Source organism: Crassostrea angulata, chromosome 8, assembly GCF_025612915.1.
Source record: "Crassostrea angulata isolate pt1a10 chromosome 8, ASM2561291v2, whole genome shotgun sequence".
Classification (NCBI taxonomy): Eukaryota; Metazoa; Mollusca; class Bivalvia; order Ostreida; family Ostreidae; genus Magallana; species Magallana angulata.
In genome coordinates, this window is record NC_069118.1 from 51,706,692 (window position 1) to 51,718,874 (window position 12,183).

At 32.7% G+C, this 12,183-nt stretch overlaps 1 pseudogene; it reads left to right on the forward strand.

Moving 5' to 3' along the window:
- The first annotated feature begins 2,470 nt into the window (after nucleotides 1-2,470).
- Nucleotides 2,471-5,650, forward strand: LOC128161333 (cyclic GMP-AMP synthase-like; annotated as a pseudogene).
- The last annotated feature ends 6,533 nt before the right edge of the window (nucleotides 5,651-12,183 follow it).

Consider the following 12,183-nt stretch of genomic DNA (forward strand, 5'->3'; position numbering starts at 1 on the left):
TGTATGACTTTGTGATCGCTTTCGTTTCCGAAATTGGTCAGATGATTGAAGACACATTCGACAAGGACAAAATAAATATGGCCACAATATCGTTTGAAGATATTTCTCTTGCATTCCTAGTTTAATTGTATATATTTTTTTTTGCAAATCGTTATTTGTAAAGCGTGTTTAAGACTTAATGGATTGAAAATTTCAAAAGTAGAAAAAAATCTAGTAGATATTTTTTTTTAAATCAGGTCTTTGATATCTTGTTGTAGATAATGATGTTGAAAGGATTTTAATGCTAATTTTTCGAATTTTGATATTTGTAGAATAGATATTGATCTTAGAATTACTTGTAAATTTTCGTAAAATGTTGATGCTAAGCCAGAAGAATTATTTCAATGGTAATAATTGATGCATTGGTAATACAAAACTAATTGATGTTGACAGAGACCATAGAGGGAAAATATAGAATCCAAATATCTAATCATTTTTAAAATTAAAGGTTTGGGTAGGTTGCGGCTACTGTACGATAATTCATATTTACATAGTGACATAACACCAGCGACCGTTTGTTTCAGAAGTTCGCAACATATGGTTTTAAATAGTGTTTTCAAAACACCAGAACTACACATATACTATAGTCGGTTTTTATTCAGATCGGTAGTCCTGGAAAGGTTTCAAAAAGTTGTTTTAATTTACATGACTTTTATTGCTTTTTATTCCAGTCGTTTTAAATAGTGCATTAGAGAGAGTGATAGAAACAATTCATGAGATAAACAGTTACATTGTTTTCTAACATTTTAAACATAAATAACCCTTTTACTCTTATCTATAAATTGTACATTTTTTATGTTATGCTCAACAAGTCCTGCAAAATCTTTTGAATTCTATAAAAAGAAAGACTTTAGCGTAGTGAACAAAATGGTATCTATCTTTGGTACAAAAATAAAAAAAAATGCAAGCCGCGAACCTTACCTTGACCACCTGAGCCTGCATGGTATAAAAAGTAACATATACATGTATAGACAAGGATACCAGATATCATTTTGTTTATCCTTCAATCATAACACATTTCATTGGCTATATATGCACAAAAAACAGAGACTCGGATTGAGAAATTTGGTGTATAGTCAAGAAAGAATATTCCTACCAACCAGGAGCATGCGCACGTTTTGTACACATTACAGCTATTTTCCATCATAATTGGTATGTGTTACTTTTTAATATTAAAGTAATGTAAAGCAGGTTTTACAATTACTTACTGGCCACTACAGAAAGAAAATTATACAAAGTTTACCACAACGTTTCACAAAGGAAAAAATTAGCTAGGAAAAAAGTAAAGACAGTATAAGTAAGGTTATATCTATTTTGTTTTTGAATTGAGAAAACAGATAATTTTGATACAAACTTTTAAGAGTTAAGAGAAAATCGATTTGTTTTCTTCTTTGGATAATGAACATAAAGAGTTATCTTTCTTACAATTGTATACGCCTTAAATGTATGTTTTCCGTGCAGATAAAATAAGGAAGAGGTGTAATGTCAAAATGAAAAAAAGAAAGTTCACCCTAAAAAATCATAATCGCAAGAAAGCTACAAATCAAGGGACGACACACAATAGTAGATCAAATGTTTTGAATTGTGTTTTCCCATTTTTAATAAATGAAGGAGTCAACTTGATACACTTGTCAGAATTCAGTTATATGTTAACAAAGCTGGACTCTTGTTTTTGTTGATAAATAATAATGTACATTGTAGGAATATTGATTTGTCAATAAATAGCTTTATCAACAAACTAGAGCAGGATATTTTTTTGAACTATATGCCACTATATGCCATTAAAACACATGCCTAACAAAAAAAATACTCTTTGTTTACAAAAACACTGATGTTTAAATTTTAATGTTCAAAAGTTTAAATTAGCGTTAATGTAAATACCCTTGTTAACCACTTTTAACATTAAGGACGGAAAAATTAGATTTAAAAATTTTGAGCTTAAATTGTATTCATTTCCCTATAAACATCATTTACATATATAAACACGAAACAACGTATAAACAATTTAATATTTCTTGCATTTCTCGTAAAACTAGTGACGTATTGTTTTTAATTTTCAGATATTTAATGAATTGTTATTGCAATTGTAATTGCAAGTCTTAGAGAGAGTTTTATTCGATAGTTTGAAAAGAAATGGCAACGTCCACGTCAGAGGCAGTGCAACTATTTATTTATCTATTTAAAACACTTTGTATAACTTTCTCTTTGAATATCTTTGGAGAACAACCTGACATTCTCCCCTGATTTAAGACAAAAACCATACCTTTAAGTCTATGCTAATATTTTGTTTATCACATTTTATCAAAAACGCACTTCAAACCATATTAAAAAAATATACACATTGTCATGATTATCAGCTGTTTTGTGTACTTATGCTATTGTCAGCTGCTTGTAGTTGTGTGAGCGCGCGCACATCAGGATATATGTTCTCTGCGTCTAGTGATACACTGAACATCGAAGGAAACTGACGCTTATATCTAGAGTTAACGCCCAATCGTTTACCAACCATCTCCGTGCCGATCAGCTGAGTAAGTAAAGATTTGTTATGACTAAATGATTTTGTATTTGTTCATTATTTGTGTTTTTGCTAATATATGTAATATATTTAATGTATATAGTTAATCATTGTTTTGACTAGTTCTCTGCCAGTGAACATTCGTTATTTTTAGAACTGGGGGCGCAGGTTACAGCATATGCATTTAAAATGAGGTCCGATTAAGCAAACACGTGCAAGCTTCAACTTTTTAATGTCATACATTGCGCCGCCTAATACAACACCATCTTACAAATAAACTAGTTAATATTATCAAAATATCAAGGCACAACACTGAAATTTAAGACATGCTGGGGTGGGGGGGGGGAGAACGAGACCGAAACAGTTCAGTGGAATTGCCCTGAATAATTTTAAAGTTTTTAGTAAAGTCAGTGGTATTTTGATACCACTCTCTAATTTAAATCTGGATAAAACCCGATTTCCTCTGTCATTCGCTACATAGAATCTAAATCAAAACCATTACTTCAAGTTTCAATATCGCTATATCAGACTTACACATTGCCGTTGAAAAGGTTGTTACACGGCTTAATGAGGGCGCGCTGTACAACCGTGTAACAACCATTTTGTCGCATGGTTTTCGTTTCTTGATTGAATGATTAATAAACTTACCAGTGTTTGATAGGTAAGAATTGTAATTAGATAAACAGTCACACTTTTCTGTGGTCAAAACTTTAAGTAGTAGACAAAATGGCAGGGAGAACGTTTTGTTTCATGAACAATGCTTAAATAGATGATTTGATTAAAAAAAAAACAACTCCAGAGAAAACAAGAAAGAACGCCAAGTGGAGTATTTCTGCCTGGAATAAGTGGACCTGTCTATCTTGAACTTGAATTTGAACCTAATATTTTCTATAAAATTGGTGGGTTTTTTTAAGTTTAACCTGAAGATAAATAAACTATGATTTGTCCAATGATTGAGGAATTTAATCTTGGCATCCAAATAAACCCGTGCAGGCATCAGTGATATTCCACAAGCAATGAAGTGGAAATTTGCGGTAATTAGAGAGGAACTATGCAACAAATAAAATTCCTATATATTTTATTCGGAACACATTTCTACGCAGTTAGATTTAGGAATCAAAGTAGAAAGAATAGGATGTAATTAGTTTGAATGGACATAACCTGAATACATAACTTGTGTTTTTTTAGGCGAGTCCTAAATATGGGTGAGGAGTTTCTACAACATGCTTATCAATCAAAATGTGAATTTCAAATGGAAGTAAACAGAACAATTACTTTGGAAATTGAAGCTGGGGTAAGGCAAATGATAGAATTCATTTTACAGCGTTTGAAAAAAAAAATCCCTGCATTCGAGGTGGCTGACATAATACCCACAGGAAGTTTTTATGAGGGAACGAAAATAGGAGCACCGGACGAGTTTGATTTTATGCTTACTTTAGCAAAGCTTTCTGGAACCGACAAAATCTCTCTTCAGCCTGGTTGTTCTAGTTGGTATCCTTATATCAAATTACAACCAGGTGTTGAATTTCCCCAGAAGTATAAAATTAATAATTTTTATGAAGAACAAATGAAAAATAAAGACTTCCTTGGAAATCCAAGATTCGTTGCTACCGACTTTTGGAAAGAAATTGCAGATGAAGTCGCAAGTATAAATGCATCCGAGTGTGTGAAATTTCCACTTACTTAAGGATCTATGTATTTTTTACCTTGTGAAAGGAAGAAACTGGAACTTCACTACATACAAAACTCAACCTTACCACAAAATGTTGACATTCAAATAAAAGAGAAAATAATTAAACTTGAGAGTTTAATGATTGGAGTTGATCTCATGTTGGCAATTGATCATCCTTCCGTAGAATCAATACTGAAACTTCCTGGGTTTCCAAAGAACTTTAAAGAGTTACTTTATAAACATGGATGTCACGTTATTCCAAAATCATGCCATACTGATCATTGGGCCCTTACAAAGTGTTGGTTTGTAACTTTTTCTTGCATGGAGCGTGAGCTGATAAACAACATGAATAACCACCACAAGAAATGCTACAAGATTCTGAAGTCACTTATCAGCAGTGATATAAACATGTCAAGAAAATGCATGAACTTGTCATCTTATACTCTAAAAACTGCATTCTTGTTTCATGTGTATGGAGAAAACGGATGTTTATACTCAAGAACATTGTCGGCATGTATTTGCGAAATTTTAGACTATATGTCGTTAAATCTATATTATTCCAAGATGCCTTCTTTTTTTGCAAGAGATATGAACACTTGGGGGAATATTCTGGAAACGCCATGGTGTCCATGGCAGGTTGCAGAATGGTCCATGAATCCCCCTTATGTATTTGCAGTATGCTGGATAAAATTAATGTATCACTTTTTAAAATATTTGAAGAATATATTCATTAAAAAGGCACCACTGTATGGCGAAGATTCGAAAATCTTATTTTCAAGATGCGACTATTTCAAAAAAGCAGTGGAGGTCTTGATGAGGCATTTTTCAAAACAAATATTTTTTGGGTTCGAAAAGGATCCTGAATCTTTAGAGAGTTGCACAGATGCCCAGTTCTCGATTTTCATCCAGAAACTAAAACAAAGCCATAATGTAGACTTAGCCTTTATCAGTCATTGATACCTTAGGTATTACATTGCTTCAAAGTTAATTGTGTGTTAAGATCATATTTAAGGAGGAATAGAAAAATGGTTCAGAATGTCAAGTTTTCACCAATCTTGATTCACAGACGCAAATTACATAAGATACATTTAATTTCTCCATTCATAAAACGTGGCCTCGAATATTCACCAGGTTTATTTAAATATTACCCCGTTTTATGAAAACAATATAGACAAGTAATTTTGAAAAGTGTAAAATCATTGTAAAATGACCTTTCGTATGATAAACATAATATCATCTTATTCAATAAAGAGGAGTGTAAATCCGGATTTAAACCTTAGATCTATCTAAAAGTCAATGAGCTTTAGGTCTGATAATAACATACGAGAAAATTCACACTTTATATCTAATTCTTTTTTAGCCTTGTAAATGGACGTTTCAGGATATCCTTTTTTACAGAGAACCTTTATCTAGTAATACTTTCAACTTTCAACTTTCAACTTTCTATCGTCTTTTTCCAAATGCTGAAATTATGGCAACTTTTTTTTAGTAAATGTGTGGCTTTAGCGATAAGCCATGGACCGACCGTATTATGAGATACTTCTATGTGAGATAATCTTGAAAACTTTGAAAAGAGTTTCCTTTTTCACGATCCGCGTTTAGTTATTCAGTTGAAAATTGGGTACTCTCCAGTAATTTAGACTTTAAATACATAGAATAAAAAGATGTTTGGATTGTAAAACAATGCTAAAATACTTTATACGTTGACGTCGATAGATTTTTGTAAAAGAATATTTCTCATTGAATGATTGCTATAATTTGTTCAAATATCGTAATATTTTGTTGAATAAACGGAGTACTCCTAATATTCACCCTTTTTAATATTAGACTGGTTCCCTTCATTCCTAATTTATACATATGGAATGACCTAAATGATATCATATCAAATCATAACATCGTGAGTTACTGGCCCTAGTGTTCTCATTCGGGTAATGTTAACATAAAGCAATGGTTATATGTAAGATCGGGTGCATACGCAAATTTTCAGAATTTTCTGAGTATTCCATTTTCATCATCAATAATTTCATAGTCACCTCTTCAACAATTGCTACATCATATTTTTTCTTTTGATCAGTACGAATGTCTATGCACCATAACAATACCAACAAAATATACAGTCAGCTGATTTTTTTTCTTCCAATTTCAGGGTTAAATTAATTTTAATTGCTGGTTATAGAAAACTCAAAACAAAACTCCGTTATAGATACCCCGTATAACAAGTGTGAGAAATTCCTCTTTTTGTTTGAAAAAATTCTAAAGAGACACCCCCTACAGCTTAATTCCATGATCTTATTAAGCTCACTAGACGTTTAGCTTTCGGAGTATCATGTGCACATTCTGTTTGTAAATTATATTTGTACAAAGTTATTTGATGTTAGTATTCTCGTGGCTTGAATAAAAGTGCATACAACTTGATAATTTCACCTCGACCGAGTAACACGGCTAGGCAAGGTGTACGTCCACGACCTCTACTGCGAAATACTTTAAACTGTTAAGAGGTCTGCAGCTTATATAATGGGTTGTAGGGATAACCGTAGTGAAAGAGAAATATGGCGGACACTGCCTATTTACGAGCGGTGTTTAGCTTTAAGTAAAAGCATGATTTCAACTTTGGGGCCCCCGTGACATGTATTAAAATTTCACAAAAAAGACGAATCTAAGTAACGAATTTAAGGTAGCAACACGATTGTGGGGCACTGGTGAAAATTTTCAGTTTATTAGACGAAATAATGAGATTTCGTCTTTAAGATGAAATGTATTAGTGATGCTTGAAAAACGTGATTTGGGCGCTCAATATAGATCTGTTTGCGTTAATACATAGGGTGCAATTGCTATTGGGCTATACGACAATAACTCTTCATAATACAGTTATTTCAGTAGAGTGAGCAGTTTGCATTCCTCAAGTTTATTGACAATAAAAATATCAAAATGTCCATTTGATTTTGCATGTGACCATCTTTAATACGTACACCCTCATATGATACAAAAATATAAAGCCAAAATAAGCAATAGAATGCATACATTTTTATGAATGAAAGGGTTACACAGTTAATACCGAATTCCCAAAAACATTTAATTATATCCCACATTGAACAACACCTTAAAATAAACCGCTGAAGTTATGTACATTTTTATCCTTTGTATTTTATCTATCAATATGTGAAAGAAGAAAAATGTACGTCGCTGCGCCTTGTCATTTCGTAAAAAGATGAAGAAGAAAAAACCAGTTTGCCTACCCCATTTTAAACAGGTGTTGTTGGCTTAGTGTACACTCGCTTGAGCTTTCATAATGTTACTCGTCTGTTTCACACGTGTCACGTCAACCTCGTGGCTGACATTAGTACGACACGTTTCTTCATATATATTCCTATATATTTTTATGAAGAAAGTATTTTCAATATTGCTATACCTGATTGCTATTCTCTTTTTTTTAATTTCGCAACTGCTTTCGTTTTCTTTATTTGATACGAAACCGAGTTGTACCTAAGATTATTCTAATTTTGCATATGGTTATCGTCTATTGTAATAGACCTTACCATTCTAATAACAATATACCTGTTTTGGGTCTTTAAAAACCATCTATAAGCCGAAAGTCATTACAATAATAATAATCCTAAATACTGAGACTGTTCGGAATGATTTGTCCATTTTATTCCATGTTATTTAAAAGTTATCAAAATCAAAGTATTTTTTCTAATTTTTCGTATCAAGTGGGGTTACTGTTATGAGTCATGGGATCCTATCCGTTTGACATATTCAGAACGATTACGTTACTTCCTGAAAACAGCAAGTAGGTCTCTCCTGAAGATGTCGAATTTAGAAAATTCTTGCGGCTCACTTATTTAATGCGAAAAATATCATTTTAATCATGGTGGATATAGGCTAGATGAAATAAAGAGATATCTAATGTCTACAATACAGACGCTCCTGTTCTTTAAAACATGTGACATGTCAAAAAGTGGAATATTTGATTGCTTTCATTTGCATTACTGTATATAATTTGCGAATACTTATTTTCCATTAGAATTGTATTAAATTCTGTTTGTATTGTACTATTTCCATTTAAACTTTTAATTGTATTGTAAATTTTCATCTGCATATTATTATTTTTTTAAATTTGTATTCTATACTTTTTATTTGTATCAATGGGAATTGATTTTGATTAAAATGCGTGTTGAAAACAAGTATCTGTCCTCTGGAGATTAGAGTCAGTTTCTTAGACAAATAGATTTCTCAGTGCTTTATATGTATTTTCTTCAACACGAGCCTGTACACATTACTAAGAGAGCTATTGCAATGTCTGTGCGTTATAATAGGTATAGTTCTGTATAATAAATATTGCTCCGACCGTCTCACTTTGACGTTTAACTGTATTTAATTCATATCACAAGGGCAGTGTTGTATGCAACAGCGTATTTAGTTCCGTTTGTATCGAAAGCATGTACTGTAATATACAATTATCAAGCAATGCTTTGAAAAGGATTACTATTAACATTTCCATCACTTACGTAGAAAAGAGCATTAATAACAAGTGATGTCAATTTTAATATCAAGAACTTATAAAGGACATTCTTGTCTTTAAAAAAATATAATATGCACCCTGAGAAATAAAACAGAGCTAATTGTACAAATACATATTGTAATATCCAAAATAATTTTAAAAAACAATCCAAAAGCAGGATTCATAATGATTTTAACTGATATCTACAGATAATACTATGATTCATTCTTATTTTCGTACGCGCATCAATATTCAATATGGTTTTACTGCTATTATATTCACATTTAGACACTGTTCAGTTCAATTTCCCATAACATAAATTAATCACATCATAATTTAAGGATGAAGAAAGTCAGGAAAATATGACCACTTGAAAGACAAATCCTCTTTATAATAAGTCAAGTTTTACATGTCCTCATATGCTAATGGCTATTTAAGGGTCCCCGACACCCGTGACTTTTACCTTTTATGAGAGTTCGTCACAACATGGAGATTTCAACACATTGTGAAACTATTTATATCGCCATATATGAGTGTCTGTGAGACACAAAGAATATGGCTTAGGTCTGATGACCTGCAGGTCTAGAGTTAAAGAACCTTTGATTTTATAAAAAGCAATCAATTTTTTAAAGTTGGTTTCCCCCCAAAATTGAACTTTTTTTTGCCAATTTCAAGTCAAACTGTTATATTTCCATATCTTTAAGGAATGTTAAAGTTGTTAAAGTTGCTTGTGTGCGAACCTGTTCCCAAAGGTGTGAACCCTTGCCTGGATTATGTGTTGAACTATCTTGTGGACCTCACAGCTGACACTGAGAGGTCTCTGAGGTTTTATTCGACTTATTTGTAAAATGTTTGTATTTCTCTTTGTTACTGTCAATTTCGAACAACTATATCTAATTTTCCATGCCTGGAAACTCAACCTGATCCGGCTCTTTGGATCGTTACTGTTATGATAATAGTTCAAAAGCGTTAAATTTAAATCAATCAGCAGTATTAACTTTAATCTGATCCATTTCAATAACAACCAATACACTGTTCAACCAGCACTTCCCATACACTAAAACTACATGTACAGCTAATCAGGGAGATAAACCATATAAATTTGCTTGAATATACCGTAAGGAAAATATTTTGGTGATATCTTAATATTTATGTCACCTGATTTGTAAACGTGACCTATAGTAACGTCAGGATTTCTTTTGATAGCAGCAAATGCATTCGTATGGAAAGCTTTTCTTCTTGCCTGACCACCCTAATATTACCATTTACCTTCATTCAGTAACCCCCCTCCCTTATTTCTTTAAATAATAGCCACTTCTATACTTAAATTTACATTTTCTGTATTAAATTTACTTCTTGTGTAATAAAAGTTAAAATGTTTTTTATCATCATGAAACAATTAACCTTTTTAGAATTTTTAAGTAACAAAACATGTAAAGAAATATGATTTCTTTCGTTTGAGGGACGAATTAGACAGAAATCAATTTCTACTGGTATAATTATGAATTAATTATCCGGATGTATAAGGTTTTCATTCGAATACCTGTTTGTGTCACCTGGTTCTTAAGAACCGGTTTATTAGCAAGGCTATATAAAGAATTGCTCAGGTGTTAAATACCAGTTTAGGACGACACGTACAGCGGAAAGTTTAAATTCGGCATGCAGAACGAGGAGATGTCGGACGGAGCTCAGGCAGACATGCTACAAGCCATTCTCAAGAAAATGAATGAACAGAAAATGGACATAGAGAATACTATGGCAATGCAACTTGATAATTTCCAAAGAGAATTACAGGGAGCAACTTCCTCCGTATCGTCTGAAGTGAAGAAGTTAAAGTCAGAACAAGCGATAGTCTGGAAACATCCAGATAACAAAGATCAATTTGAACATAACGAGAAGATTATTGATACGTTGACGCAGGCTTCGTGGGCCTTGAATAACAATAAATATGATTATTGCAAGGAACTTATTCATGAATCAGTTGAACTTTGTAATAAGCGTAACAAACTTATCAAAATGGCTGATGCATCACCTTGTGGGTGGAGTACAGTGAAAAATTATGTAACCAATCCATTGGCTGATGATTCGGATGACGAAAAACGAATGTTTAAAGCGGAAAATAAAGCCATGAAAGAAAAGAAAGAAAAGGAGAAGCAAAAAAAAACTGAAATCTAAGAGTAGCTATTCTAATGTTAGGAGCAGTGCTCCTTATTTTCCTTTTCCAGCTAGACAGCCTTTTCGTGGCCCAACGCCCCTTGGCTTCCCCATCATGCCAGCTGCATCCAGATTTCCCATTGGCTGTTTCCACTGCGGAAAACCCAATCACCAAAGAAAAGAATGCGCAGAGCTTAAGTCCGCGAAATAGAGAGCTCGAGGCTAAACAGTCTAAAGAATCATCTTTGATAAAAGATAAGTATTATGATGGGAAAAGTTGTGTTGATGAGTTTAACGAATGCTATGAGTATAAAGAAGGTGGCAAAGTCTCTGTTAGAGGGCGATTAAAATCAAATATTGAATTTTGGAAATGCATTGATGCTTGTCATTATATCATAGATACTATTCAGGATGGTTATAAAATACCTTTTTATTCTTTACCACAGCAGAGCTTTTCGCATAATAATAAATCTGCTTTACAAGAAGATGTTTTCGTGCAGGGAGCAATAATGACGCTATTAGAAAATGGTTTGATATCCGAACAAAATACAAAGTTTTTGGTTACTAATCCTCTTTCTGTTTCAGTGAACTCCAGTGGGAAAAGAAGGCTTATATTAGATTTAAGGAAAGTTAATAAGCATGTATGGAAACAGTCTGTGAAATATGACGATATAAGAACCGCTCTTTTGTATACAAATAAAAATAGTTGGTGTTTTAAATTTGACATCACAAGTGCATATCACCATATAGATATTTTTCCTGACCATAGAAAATATTTAGGATTTTCATGGAAATTTGGTGTTCAAGATCGATATTTCTGTTTTAATGTTTTGCCATTTGGTCTCACATCTGCGCCATATATTTTTACTAAACTCACACGACCCTTAGTTAAGAAATGGCGTAGAGAAGGTAAAACTGTACTTATGTATTTAGATGATGGGTTTGGCCGCCATAGTAAGTATGACGAAGCATGCAAAATATCCAAAGAGGTACAGTATGATTTAGTTTGTTGAGGGTTTGTGCCTAAAGTGGAAAAGTCCATGTGGACCCCTTGTCAAGTTATCGAGTATCTTGGTGTTGTTTTGGATTGTAATGTGGGGAAAATTTACATTCCTGAAAAGCGTGTATTTAAAATTCAAAAAACAATTTTCAAAATTGAGCATTTTATGAACCAGAATTGCAGTATAAAGGTAAGACGACTAGCAAGTTTAGTTGGACAAATCATATCTATGTCTGCTGTTATCGGAAGTGTAGCTCAGTTAATGACCAAATGTCTTAGTATTGACACTCTGTCTGCTCCAA